The sequence below is a fragment of the Monomorium pharaonis genome, chromosome 10 (assembly GCF_013373865.1).
Source record: "Monomorium pharaonis isolate MP-MQ-018 chromosome 10, ASM1337386v2, whole genome shotgun sequence".
Lineage (NCBI taxonomy): Eukaryota > Metazoa > Arthropoda > Insecta > Hymenoptera > Formicidae > Monomorium > Monomorium pharaonis.
The window spans coordinates 4,546,475-4,573,637 of record NC_050476.1 but is presented as its reverse complement, the minus strand read 5'-3'; the positions used below and the strand labels follow the sequence as shown (position 1 = coordinate 4,573,637).

Below are 27,163 nucleotides of genomic sequence, written 5' to 3'. Positions count from 1 at the left end.
ATTGAAATTTACGCTTTATGTTTCATAGTGCAATGCGAAAATTAGCACGTGTGTGCATCGAAGACATGCGTACATGCAAATTGCCGCGATACGTATCGCCTCTATGTTACGTGCGCACACGCTCTCGCGGACCGCAGCGACTCGTAATAGAGACGAGTTGCGGCGAGTCGCGGTTACCTGCGTGCCTCGTTAATTTAGCGCTTGCCTGTTCGTACTAGAGAGCGATTCATTCATTCGGCAGCTTGCGAGGTGTCTCGCCAGATACATCGGGGTGAAAAATCGCCGCGGATAATCCACCGCGTGGTTCGCGTCGGCCCAACGACTCGAATGTAGGTCGCTTTTGAAACGTTTCTGCACCGATTCCGTTCTATTTAATAGATATTGTCGCACACAGTGGCGACGCGTCCGACGGTCGCTATTGATAAATACGGTCTGTTTGGACACGAGGACGCGCTCGATTAAAAGGAGGAGAAAAAAAAATAGCTCTATATTTTTATCAGACGTAATCGCGCGCAGAACACAACTTATATTTGAAATAAAAATACGATTTTTATATTAAACGAACCAAATTCAGAATCCAAACTGTTATATTTAATAATAAACATAAGAACATTTGGAGCTCTCATAAGGGAAAATGTCTCAGGATATGAAAGTTATTAAGAATCTCTCGTCGCTCATTTACTATAACTCAGCAAACAAAGTTTTTAGTTTGAATAATTGAGTTATTAAATTTTTGAATTATTTTTAAATCCAATTTGTTGGTTGATTGTAGAAGAATGAAAATATTATTAGTGTTTCATTCAATGTATTCAATTCCTATCAAATTTCTCTTTTTTTTTTACAGATAACTAAAAAATTATAATCTTTGATTTACGTCATTGTTGTAATAAGTGAGCGATATATGCTTTTTAATACAATATTTATGCAACAATCATAAACACAAGTCTAAATGTAGCGTTTGAAGGTAAAGGCTGTAATAGAGAAACGGGCTCTTCCGTTAGATCTCTGCCCCAAGGCGTTATTTATGAAAGCTATATTATCGTTGGAATTGCATGACTTCCAGTTCTAGATAATTGCATCGCGGAATTGCTTATGATAAATTCTGTTGGATCATACCGATCGAGGAATTGAGCGGGCCGGCGTTCTGCCGGCGTAATATATTTTTATTTAGCGTTACGACAGCAGCTGCTAGGATCATCGTAACAAGAGGAGAATTAAGTTACAGATAGATATAGCGTTATTATCTTACGTTACGAAACGTTCCCTAAAGCATCGTTGGTCTTACCCGTCCTTTTAATTGTAGACATTATTCGCAAATGGCTCGCGGTGCTCGAGACGTACCACCACCTCTATGCGCGCTTGGATTTGCAGAAAGCGTTTAAATTACTTTCGAAGATACGCGCGCGTGGTATAACTAGCAGGCATTACCGCGCGCGTTAACCAACGGCTGATCCACGTTAAGTCTTCCCTCAATTATCGCGAATAGCCCCGCAGTTTACGGTATCCGAAGGCTGCACGTCGCCGTCGCGAAGCGGCTTTCGCCGGGAGAACGGTGCCCCTCGTCGACGATATATGAGCGTGAATCTCCCTCGCCGCCGCTTCTCCGACCCCCGCGCGCCCGTGAGCGTGGAAGAAGCGCCGCGAAGAGTTCCGAGGGAATGGGATGCGAGCATGATGATTTATCTGAAACTGATTTCCCACCTAAGCGCGAGAGTAATTAACGATCGACGGTAGAGACGAGATTTATCTTCCCGCACGTTCCTCAGAGGCTCCGCCGTTGGCGCGAGGATCTCGCGGTATGGACCGGTGTATGGACCGCAGCTTCGAGGTCGTTCGCTTGTTCCGCGCCGTGCCGCCGCGCCGCGCCGGTGTAAAGGTCGAGGCGAGAGATCGTCCTCGGTGAAAGGAAAGCGGCTCGATAACCGAATCGATACGTAAATACTCGATAAGAAGGTACCCGACAGTGGTTGGAGAGAGAGGGGTGGCAGGGGGTTTCTGGCATCTTGTAATTGCGGAATCGTGTCTCTCCCGGGATAATGTTCCGCCCAGACTTGTAGAATATTGAACTCGCGAGCGGATTGTGATCTAGAGGGTGATCCAATTACTTTGCAAACAAGCAGGAATCGAAGTGTTCTATCGTGGCTTATCGGATTTCCTTTACGAAACGTGATCGCACTCACTTGCGGGATGATCGTACGAATGATTACGTTCCAGTGTCATTCAAGCTACTCATCGATAATACAATTTGCGCCGTTTGAGAAAGTTGCGGCTTCACGCTGTAATTGTCTATTTTAATTACACACTGTGACGATAGATTTGTTATTTTAATATTAATATCTTTGGTATTAGAAAAGAATTATGTTATTATGGCTCTTCTTTTACACAATATCATACAATAACTTTTTTAATAATGAATACTTCAAATTGAAAATTTAATACACATTTCTATTTGCCAATATGATTTTAGACTTATAGTTACAATATATTTAATATACCTTTATATGTTAGGGATGTTGTTTACAAAAATGTAATGATACTGCAAAGAGAAGTAGAGATAATATGGTTCCTCCATTTTCTAAAATAGATTTTTTTTAATTTGTTTATAAAAAAGCAATATTTTTTGTATAAAATTATAAATTATTTGTTATATATTTCTTTGTATAGACATACGCATCAATTATAATAGATATATATTGTGTTAAATAACAAGATCAATAAAATTAAAAACGCGCAAAGGGAAGATATGATTCTAGAAATACAATTTTTGAGCACCCTGTACATGAAAGCAGACATATAAAGATAATACGTGTGAGTCACTTTTATAAGTATAACCAAGACTTCGTTATCTTAACGGATACCCGTTTTCGAGTGCGAATATCGTATGCCAGGCGTGTGATTTAAACTTGTTCTTGACCATTCTCCTATCAGAGACCATTCATCCCGGTCCTCCTTGTGGAGATAATGAGCAAGAACATTGCAGCAGGGTGGTCCGTTGCAAAAATTTGCATTGTTATATATTTTATAGATAACGAATGTTATTTGTACACGTTAATTCTTTCGAATAATCACTTTTTTTTAATGATTATCTAAAGTGATTTTTTAATATTCCAATTAAAAGTCTAGTTTTATTAACTACGTATTGTATGTTATTAATCGTTTTACAATTTATTAATATCTAACGCATTATATGTATATATGTATGTATGTGTATATATATATATGTATATATAGTATATATAATTAATATTTTCTGAAGAAGGTAAAAAGTTTTAATTTAAACCTCATTCAAACTTGTATTATTATTTCGAATTTATATTTAATGAACTTTTACTATACTTGATTGATTTTATAATGTAAACGATCATCTGAAATGATTTCAACTAGTTTCAACAGAGTGCCATAAATATATGAACTATAACTTGCTTCTATTATACAAATTGTATCTCAAAATCTTCGAATAAAAGGTGAATATCGATTTTGAATCAGTAAAGCAATTTGTTACGACGGATGTGAGCTTCATTTTTTTGATACTGGGATATAAAAAACGCTCGCAACAACTATTCTCAGATTAAAGAAAGGTGTATTGTAAATATTGAATCCCTATTCCCCCACCTTATCTCGTAAAAATAATCATTGTTCATTTAATGACAGTCGTTTCAATCGAAAAGGCTTTGTGATTGACTAAAAACATATTGTCTACAGAGTAAATAGCGGGGAATTGAAATACATTGAACAATAGTATTTTAACGAATTTTATCGCGTGTTGTGTACCTGTAACTTTTATTCACGCAGAGAATATCACAAGCGCGTCAGTTTTTTCAGGGAGTCATTGCAAATTTCACCGGTCGGCGTCAACAAAATAAAAACGCCGGATACTCGTATTTCGCATGCAAATTCTTGCCAAGCAGAGATCCAATTACTTTTATCTCGACGAAGAGCGATAAAGTGAGTATCCTCACAACTAACCGGCTGCAATTAGGACTAGCAATAGAATGCTGATATAGAACTGCGTATATTTTAATTTCTTGCAAATTAACAGGGAAGTCGGGCTGAAGAGATGATGTAGTTTTATTTCACTTATGAAAATGTATTGCATTGTAACAGCTCGTTATTTATTTGTTTTTTTTCTGTAAATGGATAAATTATAATAAATTAATGTACGATTTTTATGTCAAATAATAACATGTACTATGTACGATGTACTATGTACATGTACGAAAATTAAAACTTTCTTCTAATTATATAAGTGATTTGTAAAAGTGCACTTTAATATCTTTGATAAAACGTAAAATTAAATTTTGAGAAACTTTTGGAAGAAATCGAGGATCTATCTTGACTCTATTCCGCCGTCTCCTGCGGTATCTATCGACAGAGAACATTTCAATCTCGAACTCATCTATGCCGAAGTTACTCGCCCCGAGAAGTTGGCAAGTATGATTGTGTGCAATAGCGAGACTATTCGAGAAATGCTATGGGACGCCACCCTGAAACATGATTTCCGCTTTCTCGACCCATGCGTTACTGTTGAACTATTTTATGCCCTGCGCAATGAGACATCCGCAAGAGAAGTCGACACGAAAGCTAGGTCTGCAAATATAGTCTTATATGAATAAAATATTTTATATTATCAAGGAAGTTTTCTCGAAAATGTTACTGGACATCGAAAGTATCATTCGCGCAGATTTTTCACTAATGATGTTATTTTGTACTGATTTAACTGATAAACTTTTACGATTAACGCACATTTTAGTTTGTCAAACTCTTACTCTATGGATTGTGTCTACATAACGTCATTAATTTTTATCAATTAAAATTTCTAATTTTTTAAATTAAATATACATAATTTTTTTTTAATTAGGAAATTGAAATTATTTGTGTTCGAGATTGAATTTTTGAGGTGTCTTGGTCGAAGAATATGCGTGAACTAAGCCTGCTCCTTAGATATTAAATTTTTGTAGAAAGGGAATAAAAATCGTGCATTCAGATATTCTTATATTTAAGAAAGAAATGCACATGGCATAAATGCGAAATGCATTAAGTATTAACTATTTGAGGACTTTGTAAAAGCGTGATTTCTTATGATTCATATCTTCAAAGAATTAATTATGACTGCACTTTGGCATCAAATTTTACGATTTCTCTATGGGAGTGGATACAAATTGAAGTCGTATGTTAGAAAAGTTTATCTTTGATGTTAATAGGATACACCGTAATTACGGCCTCACGAGATTGCGAATGTTGTCTACACGGAGCTCAATTGGGTTTATTGTTTTACTACCTAATGCAACTCGGTTTACATTACCGCTTTCATTATGTACAAATGTAAACACCAGAGCGTGGCACAGCACGCAATGTAGGCAAGTAGTGCAAATTTAAACTGTTTACAATTCCGTGAATACATCTAATGTCTATTATTATTATCTTATGCACAATTACAATTGATACTTCTTTTCAGCATTGGATTTTGGATTGCACTCAATTATTTCGCAACACAGTACACTATATCGCTGCGTTTTCCCGATGAACACGTCGAATTAGGCAGTCCCATTTATTCCGCGTGGCGATGGCGCATTCACAAACGCGCAAGACGCGGTTTCTGACGCGTTCAATTAGAGTCACCGCTTTGACGCCACACCGCGCCGTCCCGTATGCCTCGCCGCTTTCATTATGGGCAAACGTAAACGGATTCTAGTATCTTCCTGCGTAGGAATATCGTCGTTTACGACACGACAGTGGCGGCGAGCCGGTGTGCAGACACGACATTAGTCCCGATTTGCAGGTACATACATTCAACGCTCTGGAGAACCACGTACGTGTACTACACACACTGCGATTTCACGGTTCGCGCTCTGCTTTCCTCGCATTAACTTGTGTGAATAGAATGCCGCGTAGGAGATGACGCGAGTTTGCGTGTCCAGAGGCTCTCGAGGTATTTTCAATATCCGGCAGCGGTTCCGCGTTTCCGCTTTTGCACCCCTTCCTCCCCCCTCCTCCGTCACGTACTTCCACCAAAAGCAGCATCCCCTTTTCCGACCTTCACAGAGACCAGGAGGAACTCTGATGTACATTACGATACGACCATCACTACTACCATCGCCGTCGCCGCCACCATTACAACATCATCACAGCTCTCCCCATACAGAAATCTGCACTTCTACTCTCTGTGAAGTCTAGATAGATGACGACTCCATGCTCTCTGAGCGACGCTTAATTAAAATATCGAACCTATTAGTCTCTATACTTCGATATTTCAGGTCTCAATTTCATTTATAATCGAATTTGTATGTGAAGATAAAATCATATTTTCTGAAAGGAAACTCAGAAATAGATTTCTTAATTATCTATATGTATTCGGCCATATTTAGCTTTATATTTTCTAAGACCCTACGATCAATACCTACGTAATGAATAATGTCTATTTACAAGGAGAGAGGCAGAGAAAAAGAGAGGATAAAATTATTAAAATGTAAAAAATATTTACTATTTTAATACGTGCCTTTACGATCGATTTTATTTTTAATTATATGTGGCGAGATAACGATTTATCTTTCTCGTTTAATTAACGTTGATTCGTTGGATAAGTAATATCGGACTGCTGGTTATATCTTTTCGACGATTTCATTTCGCGTTTCACTTACCGCGCCAAACTGACCGCGGCGGCTTAATGGATTAATTCAATTCCATATAATGGGCGATCTTTCTCCGACGTGTAAACAGATTTGCGGTTCGACGGTACGATCGATAAGTCTCAAGATCCACAGCGCTTATTACGCCGCATAAAATTGGAAGCTTCAACTTTGATTTGGTAATGAAAATGGAGTGGTCGGTGGGCTTTTATGCATGGCAATCGGTCTTTACCAAGTATTACCAGGTACTTATGAGAGGCAGACAGATAATAGTCGATCGTTTTAATGCAGTCGGCATTACGGCGCGCCTCATTAGCGAATTGCTCGAGCGCACAAAGGCTTGAATAACGTCTAAGCGTGATATTCCGACAGAGAGAGTGTACCACTGTCGTCGAAGTATTTTACTGCTGGCGCACAGCTTGATCCAGCTCATAGACGAATCTAACTAAAAGGCACGATGATGGAAGTCAGCGAGGTGATGGGCTAAAGCGGCTGTTGCCATGGCGTATTACAGCATCGGCAAACCCATCAAACGACGAAACGCTTCAAAGCCACCATTAAGCCGGATCCCTTCGAAGAGGGGAGGCGAAAATCCTCTAGGGTCCGACAGAGTCCGACAAAGCCCGGACTCGTGTTGGATATTATAAAAGCTTCGAATAACCTGTCGCCGCGTTTCCCAACCCGCAGGTATGATCGAAGAATCGACGGAACGCTCGAAACGAGGAAACTGTTGTACGTGATAACGAGGAGTCTCGTTTGCGGCGGTCTAATTAAAATTTGTCACTAATTGCCCGACCGTTCCGACCGAGTTATTAGCCAATTCCGCGCTCCGTAATTCGTATTTTCGATCAATTTCGCAATTTGTAATTTTCTTACTCGTCACTACTGTGGGCGGCACAACATGAGAAAAAATATCACGCTCAAAAAATATCTAAATTTTTTTCTCTTCTCAGGAAACCTGTTACCGAGCCACAACTGCCTTTTCCGTGATACTTTTACGTTTCACTTAAATATTTCGCTACTTATTCTCTTGTCTTTATTTAGAGGGGTCGTTTATTTTTTCTACATGAACGCACGAAGTGAAATCACTGTTTCTCTATTCGATTACGCAACGTTATTTTCCTTTAATTACGATGTTAATGTAATTCGAGGATGGATAACCAACCGTAAGCCCTATTTCCGAACGCCCAGCGTTCATATACGGATCCCTGTGTATTTAGATCGGCGACCGGCCACGCTTCGCTAGCCCGACGCATGCAATTAGTAATTGTAATAGGTGATTTCCACGAGCGCGCAGTTCAGGCGCGGCTGATTACTTACCATTAATATTGCATTCGCGAATTAATTAATGACAAAGCTCGCCGTCGCTCACCATTGTAGCGCGACGTAGACCGAGGCTGGTAGCAATTGCGGCGGCAGCGACGGCGCGCGACGGTGGCGGCCGCGATTCTCGGCCGGCACAGACGCGGCTCTTCATCCCGCGGAGCCGCGCATTGACGTGTCTGAAATTAATCGCACAATGGCAAGGCCCGCCCATGGTGGTCCCGTCGTTATTCCGCAGCCTCACCATCGTGCGGATACGACGAAATTCCTTTGGCCTTTCCGCGAGTGACACCGCACGCTTCGCACGTAGATCGCTGACGCTAGTCAATAGATATACCCAAATTAACTTGGTTTAACGCGATGATAATCAGCTGAATACAGTGATTGCGGAACGGCAATCTGCTGTCAGCGAGTCGTTGATGTACGACGTTTAATGAACGTACCCGTCCGAACGGCGGAACGCAATCGTTTGGCGGCAACTCGCGCGGCGATCGATACTCGCGCGCGACGTATTTATTAGGCGGCGCGGGATTTTTATTTTTTGCCCTCCGCGAGCTCTACCAACGTGGCTGGGCTTTTACGCGGACGTAATCAATCACAAGAGGACGATGCCACGTGTCCGGCTGATCGTCATTAGTTAATGCGTTCCTCTTGCCCGTGTCAGAATTTCAATTGTGTAGAGAATTCGGTGATGGAGTGGCTTTAAATACCTTGAAACGAACGCGCGAGTGAATCGCCCGTGATATAATTCTGCGCATAGTTGCTGTAATTTTATCGTACATGTTGATGAATCCGCACTTACGCTACGTCATCTATGGGTATTCTTTATCTATATAAAAATGACAGTATTTGCGAGCAGTTGCGTTTCTGAACGTTAAAACCATATTTAAAAGATGCTACCTTTTATGTTAATTGATGGAAAGTGGAGGTGTTTGCGTGAAGCGTCAAATCATGTCTGATGTTTGAGCCATGCTGTTGTACTCATGGATTACGTTATACGGTACGAAATTCACAAATAGCCTGGCGATGACAGGTGGTAACACTTGCGCGGGATGACAGCCTTTGACCAACGCTACGCACAAGCCTTGCCTTCGAGCTAGCTTGGTAGTATCACCGTCCAACGCTATAACTAGACCTTCCAGGGACGCCCCCTTCCGAGACCAGCGGCCACTCCATTGTGCGTAACCTTTGTATTTGGCGAAGTAGCATGGGCTTTGAGCGTGTCCGGCACTTTGTGCGGTTCACTGCAGACGAGTCGCCGTTTGTTAATCCATTGACAGTCAAAGGAATCTCGTCACGCTTTCATTCCTCCAGACAGAATGTTCTCCGATTTTTATCATACGGCAGATTCTCTCAACGCGGAAGACGGTAGGTGAGAGGTCGTCTAACTTTGCGTAAAAGCGATTAAACGGGAAAGTTTTAAATAAGAATCCGATGTATGTTAGAACTAATCAAATTAACGCGAAAAGTTGTTTTGGGCAAATTGCATTCAACGAGAGAGAATTTTGCTCTTTCAGCAATATTATATTTTGTTAATATTTACATTTATTTTGAATTTTTGACAATAAAAAGCCGTAATAGCATGCTTACGATTTCATTGAGATTAGCTTAATTTTAGTCGGGGAAAAATCATCTATTTTGTTTAGGTTTCTTACACGTTTTAAGAAAAGAAGGAGAGGCACTTGGCGGTGTACGTATATATTCTCGGTTGGTTCATTTTGTACATGGCAAATAATGACACGTTCATTGTCTTGGGGAAATGACATTTCTTATCTTGGCCGATTCAATGTCGCCATGGTAAAAACGAGTTCCGTGTACCACAGCTTTCCTTCTGTTTCCGAGCATCCATATAAAACCTCCGAGAGAGAGAGAGAGAGAAGAAGCGTCGTACATATATTTGCGAGACATAGAAACACGATGATAGTCTAGGGGAAATTAATTCCATGAAGCTACCGGAAGAAAGTCTAATGAAAGCGTTTGTTAATTAGATCGCGGTTAATCTCGCATTTATTCGCTCTATACCAGAGAGTATTTGGAATCATCTCTTTTCATCTCCGGCCCTCCCGCTGGATTCTGTACTGGTCGCGCGAAATTGATGACAATGTGACGTCCACCATCAACGCTGTCGGGCTACCGCCGGAAAATTATAATAAAGGCTCTTCCGCCATAAGTAGGGTTGCCATCCGTCCTCTTTTCCCCGGACACTGTTCTCTTTTTTTAGGAGATTTGGGGTCGTCCGGGGAGATTTTTGAAAGTGTTGAAAATTTGTCCGAAAAAATTATGTGCGTCCAGGATTTTAAATGTTTTAATTATTTATTTCTTTTATCGTGCTTTTTCCAATGGCACGACCATTTATTGAGCGGTTTTTATTATATTTATTATGTGTAATTAACGTATTCTTGTATATGTCCGGGGTTGCAACAGAAATGTCCGGGCCTGTAAGTTTTAGTTAAAAAAATTTTAATATGGCAACCCTAGCCATGGGTCATTCGTGGCTTTTTTCTATTTCGGCGGAATTTACACCGCGTTCGGGAAATTTCGTCGGAACGTTACTCTGGAGTTTTAAAGCGCAAAATTAAATTTTAAAGGCGAAGTTTAACACTTCTATTATCCCGTGCACACAAAGCACGATTCGATCTGCGAATAGCAACTTGCAATTTAATCTGTCGTTCTTTGCATATTGACGAGTCAAGTTTTCTTACCATTGGAAACTTTTTTTTCAATGGCTATATGTCACGAATATTAATAGATCCATTTTTGCCTGATATTAACGGTCTCATTAAATATTCGATAAAATGCTTACAAAATTTTTACGAGGAGATTAATTTTTCTAATTTAGTGGAGGAGAAGAAGGTATTACGGTTTAAGTTATAATGACTATTCATAATATTTTTATTATTAGGTAACGACCAATTTAGCAATTATTTATGAAATTATTTGTTTACTAGTTTGTTACATGCAGTGGTGTTAATATGTCAATACATAATAATTATAAGGCAGTTTTACTTTTGAGCATTTTTTAACAGATATTTTAGTATTTAATTACACATGTTTTCTCATTCTCTTTTACATTACTTCTATTACATTACAATATTATATAGTATTATTACACATTTTTAATACTACACACTATACGTTAGGTATATGTACATTTACATATTTTGAAATATTTCCTCTTTACTTTGAATAAACATAATTTTATTACAAAAGACTATTTTTTAAACAAAACCAATTTTTAAATTTATTTTTGTGAGAGATTTACATTATCATCCTTATTTTTCTACAAGCCATTATGCAGTACTGTCATTTTTATAAATAAAATCTTATATAATAAATATTTTATAATATTAAATCGATTGATTGAATAATACATTAACAAGTGTAATCGTGAAGATTTCAATTTAAAATATTGATTATTGATAAAGTTGTTGTATGAAATGTAAATGGAAATATTAACATATCATCTTTTTTTTTTATATTTTTAGTATATATCAGAGCTAGAATGTGTAATAATTTTCCAACGGAAATGCTACAGCTTTCTCTTGATAACGAGCAGAAAGAATTATGTATACTAGAATTCCACGCCAGAAAAATTTTCTCATATGCAGATGTTTTTTGTGATTTCTCGCGGGCATTTAACACGCAATTCGTTAGCGTGTCTTGGAAGGGGGAAGACATAAAGGATGATTCATTCTGCTTACCCCAAAATTTGTAGTGAGAAAAGTCCGATGCTCGGTACGCAACATATAAAATATTGTCTGATAAAAACATAAAATACAAGTATATTTATGATTTTGTCAACATTCAGCGTATATTGTTGCAGTAACCCGATATTTTTTATCCCAATTTGATTTAAAAATATCATGATTGTTTTGTATTAGTAGAATATGCAATCAGCCAGTATATAGATAAATAAAAATATCGAATAAAATATCCGATAAAAGAAAAATACGAATATTGAAAAATAATTAAAGTACGTTTTGGATATTTTCACAAATCATTACAAAGTGAAAACATTTTAATGTTTGCTTCTCTTTATCAAAGATTAAAAACTAATTGTGTAAATAACTGTGTCACGTTCTACTTTCACTCATAAAAGTTTAATACGATTTTTATTTCACTTTCTTATAATCGAGATATTTTTTTATATCTTGAGCGAATTTATTTGATATTTATACACTTTAACAACTTTTTATTAATTATTATTACAAAAGCGAGATTTAAAAGTTTAGCAGTCGAGCGGACGGATGGAGACACCCGTCACGAGTAGAAAGTCATCCAGCGTGTAGCAGCAGCCATTGCGTCTGACCACAGCACAATGCTTTTCACTAATATCTAATGCACACTCGTGTGATCACATCGGCGACAATCGGGCTGAAATATTCGAGCGTGCATTTGGGTGAACGGACTGGTCCGCGGTATAATTACAAGCATAATTCGCGAAAAGCACTTCACAAAGTCGCTACCGAAACGCCATCGTCTCTCAACGTGCTTTTTTTATTTTTGACTCGATTTACCACGGTGCTGATCTCTCTGCGTTCGCTTTTGTTGCGCTTTCCCTGACGCGGTTGTGGACTTTCATAGAGTGTAATATCTATAACTATAATATAAAACATAATACAAGCGTGCTTTTACAATAATTCCGTCCTCGTCTTTGTCGCGCATGGTTCTGGCGTATCGCGTTTTCTCTCTGATGATGATTGTGCAGAAGTACAAACGCGTAACTCGGGGAAAACGAGACAGGGGGAAGGAACGGATGGGGATTGTAGGAAGAAATTAATATCTTTACAATCCACCTGGGAATTTTTACGTCGGACAATTTATTAGCGAAATTAGAGAAATTAGCGGGCACGCCGTTGCTCAGTCTTATATTTTTCTCTCCCCTTTTTTCGCTTTATGCACCTCGAGGGATATGTGGCGTTCTATAATAACGTATGCACGATTTCACAAGGGAATTTTGTGGAAATTCGTAAGCTCATGTTTGATTACCCTTTGATCAACTCGCGGTATTCCTCGCAATGGAATAATCAGCGTTGATTGCGATACAAGTTTGTATTTTTGCGATATTACTGCCCGAAGCTATTTCTTTTCCTATTTTTTTTCCCACAGTGTATTTAGTTTAATTTTACAATAATTTTATCAATGCAATAAAAATATATGAAAAATAATTAATAGTAATTTTATTTAGAATGTTCAATTTGTGATATTGATATATTGATAGATCTATTGAATACTGAATGAATGTAAATAATAATGAATTAATACACAAACATACTTTTATTTTTTTAGCCAGTTTTGTAATTTTTAACAGTTGTATGATACATATATTAATTTTGACAAATTATTTAGTGTAGGATTCTGTAATTATATCGCCGAATGAATGTCTATATAGAGAGAGGAAAATGTCGCGTTTTATCGTATAGGATTTTCATACGTGGCAATATTTCAGAAAAATATAAAACTCAATTTAAACGCGTGCTTTTTATTATGCACTTTTACCGTGTGTCCATGTACGATGAGTGAAATGTAGAAACTTTTTCATCATCACAAATGTCATACTCTCATAATTAATATTTGGCGTGCGTTTTAAAGGATCAGGATACTCGAGCGAGTCTTGTTTGACAATTAGCGCGATTAAATATCCTTTTTTAATTCACGTATTTGTACAGTCCGAAAGGCACCCTTTTGTCCGGTGCTTCATCATTACATTAATGCATCGTCCCTTCGAATTATTTTCCTTCATCTTATACCGTTTTTCATCTGCGTATTTCCTCGCTGAAATAAAATATACATTTATGTGAATGTTCTATCTAGTGATCGATTGACTCTATGACGTATAAAATTTTCAGGTTTATTTAAGCCATGGTTCGCAAAATAAACATGGATCTACCAATTGCACTTTGAGTGCCCTATTTCTCTGTTTACGAGTTGTAGTTTTCGTCTCGGCACTATTGCTGCCTTACTGCTCGGCTTAATTTTCAGCGTAGACAGTTTCGAAGTGTATCTTCGCGCGGTTTCTGTGCGTAATCCAGCAAACTCAGCTTCTCGAAAAGCAAATACTGGCCTTAGGCAGTAAAAGATTAATCCTTTGGACTTTGACAACGAAAGCGTGTGCAGTACTAATCAAAGTAAATAGAAAATACAGTACGCTACACGGTCAATATTATTAACTTATCTTAACTAATCTATTCTTTTTTTTTTAATTAACTAACCTTATTGTTAGGTTATGTGTCAACTAAATATCTCTCAGAAGAACACAAAAATTTAATACATATTATTTTATAAATATACACGTACTTAAAAAAAGATTTTATCTATAAAATTGATAATTATGCATGCACATTGCAATAAACAAACTATTACGAAACTCTCTTGTGTTTCATCCTAGCATGCATCACAACTGTCTCCGCTCTCTGCAGATCTATAAATAAATAAATCGTAGTAGTATAACCATGATGCACATTAATGTAGCCAATAGGAAACGATACGAGCTGATAGACATGGGACATAGCGACATTCATATGAGTGAACAGATGAACAGATGGATAAAGGAACCGATATGTTGCATAGCTCGCTGATCGTGCATAATTGAGACCCACAATAAACGTCACTCACATATAAATTTTTGAACTTGTCTAACGCCAGTATTATACATTACAGAACATCCTTACTAACGTGAAACAATGACAGTTAATGGTATTATGATAAGCTTTTAAATTCCATTAAATATACTTAAACAACATACATATGAAACAAGGTGGTATTCTTTTGATTCTATACAGTTTATCTTTCACTGATATTATTTCGACGTGTGTGAAGTTAGCATCTCAAAGTTTAGCATCTCATAAAAATACTGCAGAATTACTTGCATCCAGCATAGTTCTACAGTTCTTGATAGGTTTCAACAATAGTTCCGTTGAATTACCTATTTTAATTAAATTTTTATAAATGAGATGCTAACTTCCAAAATCACATAATAGCATCTCACCGTATTTCGAATATACGACCACAGAGAAGACTAAATCTATAGAGTTCTATTGTTTAGAGACGTTCTATCAATAGTTCTGATAATTAAATTAATTAAAAAAAATTTTTTGTTACAAAACATACGTATATATGTGTATACGTCTGCGCACGTGGATTTGGTGTAACTGGCATCTCAGATAGACAAAATTAATTATTTTAAAAAATTTAGAAAGTATTTTTCAACAACTATTTTGATGGAAAACTTGTATTTATAGGTCTAGACATGAGATGCTGGTCGAATATCGACAGTTCTATTTATTTTAACGCAGTTCTCATATAGTTCCGGACACGTACAATAATTTTCTAAAAAGTTCCGGTGATATAAATAATTACAACATTTTTTAAACAATTATTTTGCCCGAAAAATTTGAATTTTCATGGCTAGACGTGAGATGCTGTCTTTAAACAGTCTTTAAACGATAGAACTCTATAGATTTAGTCTTCTCTGTGGTCGTATATTCGAAATACGGTGAGATGCTATTATGTGATTATTTCGCGTGAAATATATTGAAATATATTGAATATTTTTACTTGTAAAAGTAAAAATATATAATTTGCAGTTTTATTACCAAAGAGACTTTATTACATACAATTTTAATAATAAAGAAAATCATGCTCTTATGAAAAATTATTTATTATACATTTGATGTACAAAATAGTTTTTAAAAGTTTTTCTTAACCTCATAAAATACATTATTTTTACATCTGCCTATATTGCGAAATAATTATCTAGAAAATATTGTTAAAGATCTTTGTTGATCTTAAATTACAATTTATAAAATCATTAGCAAATATAAAATGAGCAAATATTATACCAATATCACTTTTGACCATTAATAGATATTACTTGTATTTTAAAAGAGAGGTATTTAAAAAAATAACAAAATTTTATAGCATATACGCTTTTATTTTCTGAATTAACTCTTTTTAATTGTGAGTTTATGAACCATTACTACAACTATTGTTATTTTACATTATCAAAATATTATATGCATTTGGATGCTGTTCGCATTTGGAGCGTAAACCGGTTACTTCAATAAGCATCGTATGACGACGATGGGAAAAATGCCAATACTCCTATGAATTATTCACTGTACGCAAATACTGCGCGCGTTCTCTATAATACTCGCGATCGTTACTGTATGACAGTTTCGCGGTTGTACGCGCATTAAATTAATTCACGGTTATGGCTTTGCCGTCATTTGTGTCATAGATAGCGCCGGTGAGATTTGCGGACAATTGAATATCCCCTCAAATAAACGTCGAAATAATCCGCGAAACGTAACAGTATTATCTTGTACAGATATCTGTTATTTTTCTTTTCGAAAATTCCTTTGGCTACCGTTGCAACGCGGTGTAATACGTTTTTGTTTCGTTTTGCCCCCGCTGGGGCGCGTTATGCAAAACTCTCGTGAGAAATGAGATCTTTCTTGGGGCGACTTCGTGTAGACGAAACGAGCAGACTCGTTCCGTCTCTCGGTTTCGAAGAATGGCGTGACGCAAATGTTCATCATTGCAGTCGCACGGAGAGGAAAAAATGTGGGCGGAATCCTCCTCCTTTTGGCCCTGGCAGCGGGGACCGTTTGCATTAATTTGAATGGGAATTGCGGCGATGTCTCTCGCCTTGCCCTCCCCCCTTTTCAGTACCCTCCTCTTTCCGCCTTTCCTTCTTCTTGAACAACTCACCACTTTTCGCTGTTTGTTATCCCGAGAAGCCCTCCTTACTTCCCGCAGCTTCCACCACTTATTTCCGGCTCGTGCCGTCGTAGATGACGATTTCACCTTGTCCTCTCGCAAATTACGAATAAACGTCGGCCACCAATTTTCTGCAACGGAAAGCAGCCGCGCTTATCACGGAAGGCGCTCGAGAATTAGTAATTTCCGTCACAGAATATTTTTTTAATCCTTTCGCGGAATGCAATTTCCCGATATCACGAATCTCCCGTCGTGACATGAAAGCAAATTTTACTTTGACGCATTTTCAATGTGTGTGGACTCTCGTACATCTATTCATTCTTATAATGCTCATCATAATAAATGCTTAAATAGTTTTAGCACAGAAATACTTTCTCCTGCCGCGGTACCCGATATGAATATTGTCGCAAAATAAAATTGCAGTTAGATGCGACATTTGTAAATGCGCAAACGCTACCATTTATCTTTCGGCCGTTAGAAGTCCGTCGCATGGGCTCACTTCTGTCATCAATCAAGCGACGAACCGTGCTAAAACTAGCAACGCCAATTCTCGATGGCCTTGACAAATCTGCTTTTACGATTTCTACCATCCACTTGTCCACTGGTCTCAGCTAACGAATCGCTCGTCCCGTAAAACTGCATAAAACCATGGAGGTCTCCGCCAGACCGGTCGCAAGAACGATCAATCACGACACCCAGAAGCGCTCTCACGCCCAATACAGGCGCGAGACCCGGAGAAATTCACCGAGAAACGAGACACGAGGAATCTGGAACGGAGCGCCGCCGGTTACGGAGTTCATCCGTATTCAAAAGCGCATAATTTTTCGCACCGTTCATGCCGGCGAAATGAGCCGGACCATTAATTAAAGGTCTCGCTCGGCGAGGCGAAGCGAGACGAGGCGAAGTGCGGTGAGGCGAGGCCAAGCAAGGCTATGTCGGACCAGAGTGAGAGAGAAAGACAGAACGAGAGAGATGGGGATGGGGGACGGGGGAGTCACTAAGGGCAGCAGATCGCGTGGGGCGTTGCGCAAGCTATGGGGGTTATGAGAACGGGTAATGGGAACGAGTCGTCAGTGCCAGGAGCATATATTCCGCTAAATCAAAAGCAGCCCCCGTACTATTCCTCATACGCGAAGGAGGGAAGAGTTGGGCGCGGGACTTTGGCGGTACGGCCTGTGTGAATCGGTGGGGGACGGGATAGCCGTGGACCAGCTGCATGGGCCGCGCAAGATGGGGGAGAGTCGGTAGCGATGATTTAACGGCTGGGATAGCCTACGGTGGACAGGTGACCCGCAAGTTCCACGCAGACTGTCCTGCGTCCGTCAACCACCCTTGATTTAGGACGGACGGGAGACAAGGCACACTCGGCTCACCGAGTGCCGAGCAGCCTGGTCAGGCATGACCGGATCGCAGAGCGGCACGACAGCATCCATCGTGCATATCTTTTGCCTTGATGCGCGGTATCAGCCGGTGACAACTGCTGAATCAGCTCGACGAGTTGATGAAACACCAAATCATTTTGCATGAGTGTCGTTCTCCCGATATAAACCGTCGTCGTTGGTGCTCCGGGGATATCTCCCCACGCACAGGATTGTGGGTCAACGCGAATCGATAGGAATTTACTCGACGAACTTATCTCGTTAATTTTATTCCGCAAAATGTTCCGTGAAATGATATTTCCATGATAGCCGAGCAAAGTATCTTTATGCATTTTTATATCAAATGATAATCTTTCTACAATACTCTGTATACATACCTGAAAAGACGTGTAAGGTTATTTAATTAATGAATCTCTGACATGATTCACTTGTAATGCTAATGACGTCAACGGGGTTGAAAGGTCGATAGATTAATTATCGAGGGATACGTGGCGTAGTCACTTGTTTTCTAAAATTTGATTAAATTCCGTTCGTTCTACCTTCGAGAGAAATCGATTTTCATGAAAGGGAGCATCGAGTTTGCATAAAATATTCTTCCCGAGAGAAAAAGGCGAAGCGGGCAAGATGTCGGTTCCACCTTCGAGCTGATTTGAGTGGAGAGCCGTGATTCACGGCCGGGCAATCTAATATGTGTCGGATAGCTTCTGATATCTGTCTCGTTCATAAAGAGCATACGTACATGTAGGTGTATTAGGCGACATTAACATCTTTCCGGTTTAATGGAAAAATGGAGATTGCAATTGTGATACAGTAACGGAGAACTAAAAGGATGTCAAAGCTGAAGAATGTATTAAAACAAAATGCATACATATAATATGCATTCTCGATTTAAAAGGCTTTACGGTGCAACGATTGCTCATTACCAAGGCGTATTTTGTTGTCTTACAACATAGTATTTTGCAGAGACATCATGCTATAATCTACTAATGTTTAAAATATCGCATCTTTTCTAGATTATCGCGTGTTTTTTTCATCAATCTTTCTAATTCTGACAAACGGGACTAAACGCTAGGGTGATCGAGAAATGCGCGAGCGCGATCGATTTTTCCGGTTTGAAAGCCGCAAACGAGATCCGTCCGTAAAATTAAAGAGGACCGTGAGTAGCAGATCGGGCGTTACAATAATTATTACCGGATATACTGGATTGCCGCAAAAAATCTGCAAGGTAACAGAGAGTTAATTACTATCTCGTCTCGAAGGATCCGGTTATAAAAAAGTAAATAAAAAAGTAAATAAGCGGAGCGAAATGATGGGGCGCGACCGGAGGAGCCAGCCGATAGTTTTGCTTACAACAATGTGTATCACAGACGGTAACTATGTAAATATGAATTTCGATCGCTGGCGTAGGCAGGTAAACCGAGCACGCGAAGGAGTGAAAGACAAGTACAAAACCAGAGAAGGATAAAAGGGCACGCGAGAAAGATGGGGAGCGTCGTGGCAGGCATTAATGAGCGTTCTAATTAAAACACGGGCTAATGAGAATATATTAGAATGACGGTGCCTGTTTTGCACGCACGTGGGCGCAACGGGGGCCCGCTCCGTTTCGCGCAGACAAACTCATTCTCCCGGCCGCGGATTATTGTGCGAGCACGTAGGTCGATCAATATGCGGGCACGCTAGAAAAATCTGTCAGCGTACTTGGGGTTGGGCGGTGTAAAAATTGCGTTCCAAGTTTTTCGCGGCTCCCCATGCCAGTTAACCTTGCGCAATGTAGCTGGCTGTAGCGCTATGACGGATAAATAATTTATTGATCGTTCGGTGTAACGTTGTACACTGCAAAAAAAGAACGATTTCGGTTGTCAATAAATAAACGTCCGATACATCCTTCTTTATTTGTCGGCGGATAGATCATGAATGTCCATTTTGCATTATTCATAATCCGGCATCGATCTTTCGGTCCAACGACGCGATGTGACGTTAACCGTTTTAATGTCCGTTAAAATTTTAAAGAAAGAATATCGACGCCTCGGGTTATTATCAAAGAGGTAATGAGATGAATATTTCATACGCATGTTGTACATCTACACTTTCCAGCATGATTTCGTCGAAATATTTATACAAGTTAATGTTTAATATGTGAACTTATTTTATATATATATATTATCACGCTCTCGCAAAACTTGCCGTGCGAAAATAGACGTTGCACATAATATTTGACGATTTTACTGATTAGGTTTATCGTATCGTATGACGAATTACTTGGGTTGCTTTGAGTTGGTACAATCGTGGACTATGATGCTCATCATGTTGGCATAAACTACAATCTGATGATCGCACGTGACCGCGAATCAAGATAATTAGAACACGATGTAACCAGGTCGTGTCCACAGAGTGGTAAAGTGCGTTCAGGACGTGATGATCGTTTTAATGGTCCACAAAGTGACGCAAATGTATGCTTATGATCGTAATAGGACTCGCTAAATTATATATACCATATTACAGTCAACGAATGACTTGAATGAGCACCCAAGGATATGATAGTGAGATTAGTGAGATGAAGTTGAAAGAGATTAGATATTATTATTAACAATTAATCGGTCATTATTTTGTTCTCAAACTTTATATTATATTTCCAGTTGAAGTACATAAATTCATGACAAGATATTTATAATAAAAGTAAAAAAATTTAATAAATTTTTACTTGCAGAAGCATACAAATATACTCTTGCTCCTGATTATATTAAATTCTTTTACCGAAACGTCGAAAATGAACGAGCTTGAAAAGTTTATTTGGTTTATCTCGCCGGCAACGTTCTAAAGTTTAGTGGAAATCGATAACAAACCTGCAGGAACTATTGAATTCTGTACGCTCTTATTTGGAACGCGGTCGCGAAATTGCGGAGGGGATGTTTCAACACTCGGTAACAAACGGGCTTCCGCACCGCATCGACTGTTTATCCTGTGTTCCGACAGGTATCTTTTCGTAATGAAGTCACGGAGAGAGCCAGTCGCAGTCCGTTTCACTGCTGGTACGGCGAGCCGGACGCGAGTCCGATGCCCCGCTGCTCGGCGACGAGTCTGCCATGCTTCGAATGCACGGTGAACGACTCGTAAACAATACAAAGCGACCGCGCCAAACAAATATAGCCTTCGGTTTTACGGGCGACACCCGTGTGCTTGTCGCTTTATTGCCGTACGGAAAGTTGCTTTATCGCGCGAACACGCCGCCGCGCCGTACTCTCTCGTCGACTCGCCGGTCGGGATGCTGCGAGCGAGTACAGTGAGATGATCGGCAACAGGAGGAAGGCAGATAAGGATCAGACACCTGCAATATACCTCGCCGTTGGCCCGACGTGGTCGGACAACTTTGTCGTCAGTGCTTATCTCACGACGTTCTCTCGCCTTCCCTTCCGCTTTGTCGGTTTGGTCCTTCTTCGCGAGGCGTTTAACACGATCTTCCTCGTTCTCGTAATGCCACGATGCAATCTTGCATAATGGTAGCCATACGTTCGACTGGTGTCGTCCTCCGGATTAAGAAGTACGAGATAGATTTCGATCGCCGGTCAAGTCAGGGTATTAAGCGCCGCCTCGTCGATGTCGTACTTGGACCGGCTAATGCACGCGCTTCTTAATATCGGGCACGTCAAGGATTATAAAGTGATAGGATACGGGTAAGAAGCGCGAAAGAGATTATATACATTGTACATGTCGTGAAGTTGCTTGTCCTGTACCGTTCAATCTGTGCTGAGCATCTTGGATACGTGTATATGTTCATACGCGCAGATTGCGATGTGTTTGATTGATTTCTCTTAATCTGTCTCTCCACAAGTGAGAGACAGAGAGGGGAGGAGGGGGAGGAATTGCCCAATCTAAAGATGTCGTCGTAGAAAGGAATTTAGTGAACCGGGAGAGCCACGTGGAAAGAGACGCGGAGTAGATAAAGAAGAGTCTTGTCTGACGGAGTAATCCCAATTACAGGAGACTTCCACTCGGTCGAGTTACAGAGATCACAGGTGGGGGCCGAAGTTTCGGCTCCTTTGAAAGGATCACCGGTACTGCTTCATTCCGGGCAGGACGTTTCTCTCCTTTGTGGATACTTTCTTCTCGGATGTGCGCGTTTGCCAGCATCCAAAGGAATAAAACCTAAGCTACGCGTTGTAAGCCGAGACAAAGACACTTCTTGAAAGGGAAGATTTAATTAGCTGGATGTCTGTCAGTGTCTGTAGCTTCCGTCGTCTCTAATGTTTGCTTGTACATACAGTTTATTTCGACATATTCTTATAACAAATATTAAAGCTTTTTGCATAATTAAACGTTGTATCTTTCTCCGTCTTGGTTCTAACGATATAATGAATTTAAATCTTTATTACTGAAAGTTATCCTACTTATCGATTAGAATATCGCAAGCCATTGTACCGTACGCGTGCCATGTCTCTCAGAAAAATACAAATCAAATTCCCATGATTTTATTTGACGATTGTGTTTCCGAATACTTTTAAGGTTCATAATTAACTTTCTATTGCGGGACATCCTGTACATAGGCAAGTACGTGCCACTGTAGCACCGCAGTTGTCTCGGGGCAACAACAAGAAGTGCTCGTAAAAGAGAAACGCGAACGTGTCGGACATGGGGGTAAAAAGCTCGCAATAACGCCATCCACAACCCTCTTTATGGCATTATATTCCGCGCACCAAACCTTTATACGTATTCTACTAGCGGCACCCTTAAATTGCTTTCCCACTTTGACTTTCCGTTTCTCTTTAGCATTATCGTTTTGCCCGTTTCGCGTACGTCGGTGTCGTTGCACCGTCATACGTCTTTTTTTGTTCTCACTCGCGTGCTCACGCATACCTCTGAATTGTCATCCGACGTCGTAAAATCTAAACGATGTTCCCACAACTGCGGAGATGTACGATCGCTCCGACATGCTTGCGTCAACGTTGCGTCGCATCGGTTTTATTTTCTGACCGAGTTTCGAAAACATGACATCCTGTTGCGACATGTAATCGTAAAAGGATATTGAAGTTTCTGATACTGTAACCCGAAACTTTCGAAAAGTAAAATTCTACTTCTGCAATACCATCTCGAATTGGTTGTACCTTTATTTCTTTTGTAAATATGATGTCTAAATCGGATAATCCTTGAAATCAAAATTTCAACAGATCAATAATCAAATAAAATTAATAATGTTTTTGTTTTAATAATTTTACGTTTCTCTTATAATTTTTTAATCTATCTTTTTTCTAAAAAAATTGAAATAGCACGTACATAAGCGATATGTACGTACATATGTATCGCTTACATCTTGAACGTAAATAATTCGAAATAACGCATTAACTGCCTCTTACTGCCGGATACCAACTTCCGTCGTCGGCAGATTGTATCGCCGAATTCGATAACAGACAGTCGTAATCACGAGACAATCCTTCAAAGCTTTCGGACGGTAGTGCGGTCCGTCGGTAGTACGCCATGTGCAACGGTCTGCGTCCTGAAAGGGACGGCATTCAGCGTGCATTTAAATGGATGAGAGGAGCGCCGGCGATCGGCAGAGACGAGGGTGGAGAACTCTTGCGTCGTGCCGGATAGAGGCACCGCGCGTCCAAACTTGGTTGAATAAGCTAATGCAATCAAACGGCCGAAAGCGCTACTTACAACTTTGCTAGCGCGCGCTTTGCAGAGGCGAAAGGGGTAGCGCGCGGACAGGATGGTAGGGCGAGGAGGAAAGCGGAGGAGTAGAAGAGAAAAGGGATAAGAGGGACGAGAGCTTGCGGCCCGGTTGCCACGGCGTCGACGAAGGCCAGCAGCAACGGAAGCCGGGGCTGCGTCGAGTGCGCATATGCGATTCTACCATCCGGACATACATACTTCGCCAGTGCATGCCCCATCCTCTGTTCTTTGGCTATGGCCGTGTAACTTTTGATTTAACGAGTTAAAGGGAATTCGTATGATCGGGATCTTTTTTCGGTGATTGAGTTCGTTTACGTGCGATCCTCACGAACGGGGTCCGTTTTATTTCTCTGGAGGACGATTTAAGCATATAACGCTGCAACCGCCACGTTATATTTGGTACATTTATAAATCTACTAATATAACTGCATATAACTTTCATACAATCGTTTTTAACAATTAGTTGACCCGATTAAATGTCGCAAATGTTGCAGCGCAAAATTAAGCAACTGCACAGTGGCGTGCTTTTAAAAAATTCAATCTCTTATAATTACAAGAGAGTATACACGTGGTCGCGGTCAATTTGACGCATAATTGCGTCGGTAAAATTCATTCAATTTTCATATTTGCTAGCTGTAAATGATTGATGTAATATGTTCACTTAATAATCTGTTCGCCCTGATTTATCTCCCGACAAAATAACGATGTACAGTATATTTCTATTAGATTCCATTAACTAATCGGTAATCTCATTTGGCTCAAAATTATGTTGCCGCGCACTTTCGAGATGCCATGTAGGAATTGGTATCGAACTTGCCACATATGCACGGTTGACACGATATATCGACGATGATTCATCGCCCTGGCACGTCGATACTAATTATTTGCAGATAAAACTCATTACTCAAGCGTGATTAATGACTGATCGGCGTGATCTCTGGAATTTTACCTTCTCACTCTACATAGCATAAAACCGGTTGCGTTATCGAGGAAAAGCGTATCCGTTATCATCCCTAAAACATAAATATTTGCTATATAAAAAAAAACAATGGTGACATTGAGGCATGAGATTTTTTTTTATTTTAATGCAATACATTCACCTATATGTATATTAATCAATAATATTATTTTCTAAAAAATATTTAACGTATAAATTCCCAAAATTTTAAAATGTAAAAAAATGCAACCTTAATAAAAATTTTTATTATAGCAAGTTAAATTCAATCTTTGAAAATTTGGGAGCATAATAAATTTATGTATATTTGAATTGAAGAAATTAGTATTTCCTTACTTTTATAATTTTTTAAGCACTTTGTAATTTGATTTAATTGAATATTGGTTAATCTAGTTTATTATAAATAATTAAAGACGTTTAACAATTAGGTTGTGGGTGGATTGCATCATATATTTTCATCTAGTTGAGCAAAAATAATAACCAAGATCGAGAAGATGAAATATATAGATTCAGTACATTGACGTGGTATATTGCTGTTAAACAATCACCTAGCTTAGCAAGCGACGTATGCGAGACTAGGTTATAGGGAGGAAGAGTAATACGTTGCGTCCCGTAATCCTGGAACAAACTGAGGCAATAATTTTAAATCAAACGCGGGAGCCCCGGGAATAATTTATCGTGCGTGCCGTTGCGGTGTACGCTAATCACAGCTTCCACCGGAAGCCAGATGTTTTTAAATGTTCTGTACAAATTTCATTAACACTTTCCATCCCGCCCGATTCGTAAAACTGTAAGTCTCAGAGCGATAAATCATTCTGCGCTAACGAGTACGAATTTTGTGTGTGTGTGTGTGTGTGTGTGTTTTATTTGAAAACTTATACACAGATACGGATTAAATTTTCTTAAAATTTTGCAACGATGCATCATATCAACGATATTTTTTTTAATCAAGTTATTTACCCTAATAAGAATAATTGCCTTGAAATTTAATTATCCATAATTGTGTCTGCCTTTGTGCTGCAAATGTATATTTATATTTTATGTAGAATTTTGGTAAGTGTGCTTTTCTAATGCAACGCGAGCCTGGAATTTTTATTTCCGTCACTCGAGTTTACGTGAAAATTGATACGCATTCCACAGCGTTTCTCCCCGAAGAACGAAATAATCGTGAGACGTGAGAATGTCTCAAGTGCGGCACTTCTTCACCTTATTAAATTAGAGATAGCTATAGAATCGTGGCTGGCAAGCCGGATATGTCTTTAAACTTTATAAGATTCTTTAGCGTGGAATTAAATAATAACATTGATAACAGTACCTGAGAAATATTTTCAATTTCAACGTCTCGAAACTTATTTCTCTATGAAAACTTTACTTTTATTGATTGTCTTCTATCGCCTTATGCAAAATATAATAAATTGAATGGATTGCAAATAAGACGACAATGCGTAATTGTATAAATATTCTTTTTTTTTTTCATCTAGTTTTTGATTGACCAATTGATGGACGATACGCTTCTCATGTCTCGACGAGCGTTTCAAAGGAACGCTCCGCCCCGCCCCCGAAAACCGAAAGAGGAAGTTCTCATAATACCCGGCGATAAATATTTGTCTTGAACTTATGCCAAAAGTGCGTGGCACTGTTGTCGCTTTCGCCTCCCCCGCGTAATACGAAGTCACCGCGTTAAGAAAACGCCACCTCCGGATCGTCGTGAAAAGGACGGCGCGGAAAAGGGGTGTGTTTCCACGAGGTCTCGGCGACACAGTAATTGTTTTCGCAGCTAATTGTTTAAAAGCTTGGCAAACCCACGAGGAATTACGCGGAGGCAAGAGCGGAGACAATCCCCGAGTCAATATTGAATTATGAATTTATTAGCTTCCACTCTACGTCCTCTCCGATGGCGCGTGAGAGAGGTCGGAGGTCTTCGCGTATAGGTGCGAAGGAAGGTGCCAGTGAAGGAAAAAGAGAAAGAAGGAAGACTTCCTGCTTTCATCCTCTCGTTTCCCTTAGGGATCTACGTGTGCAGACAGTAATTTTATCGGGTTCCCGGTGTGACGATCTCGTTGATTGACTAATCGTGCCTTTTGCTTCATCCTGTGTTCAAATTTTTATCTATAATCTTCTTCATTTATTCTATTATAGCGCAAACGTGTTTTTTTTCATTGTAATGAAAAAAATTTAGTTTCTTGCATGAATGTAATAATTTTTTGTTAAATATTTGTTAGTTGTCATATGTCGAAAACAAATTTTGTCCAATTACTAGAAGATGAAAAGAATAATCAATATATAGATAAATAAAAATGCGCTTAGTTATTAAAAGGACAAATGAGATTGATCACAAATAAATATTTTAGCATTTGTTTTTCGTCTGGCTGAATAACTCATTATCAGGTTACTTAACGAACGATAGAATGAGAACTTTTTAATTCGAAAAAAAAGTAAAAAATGAAGCGCAGTATGAAGTAGAGGGTGGACGAGTGACGTGGGTGAATTTC

General features: G+C 39.2%; 2 long non-coding RNA genes across 7 annotated transcripts in view; one reads left to right on the top strand and one right to left on the bottom strand.

Moving 5' to 3' along the window:
• LOC118647587 overlaps window positions 1-27,163 on the top strand; it is a 440,336-nt gene that overhangs the window by 153,256 nt on the left and 259,917 nt on the right. The gene's annotated exons all lie outside the window — the stretch shown is intronic.
• On the bottom strand, window positions 9,505-14,841 carry LOC118647588. Its single transcript, XR_004964790.1, has 2 exons — window positions 13,840-14,841; window positions 9,505-13,724 (listed from the first exon to the last, which is right to left on the bottom strand). It is a non-coding gene; the product is annotated as an uncharacterized LOC118647588 (long non-coding RNA).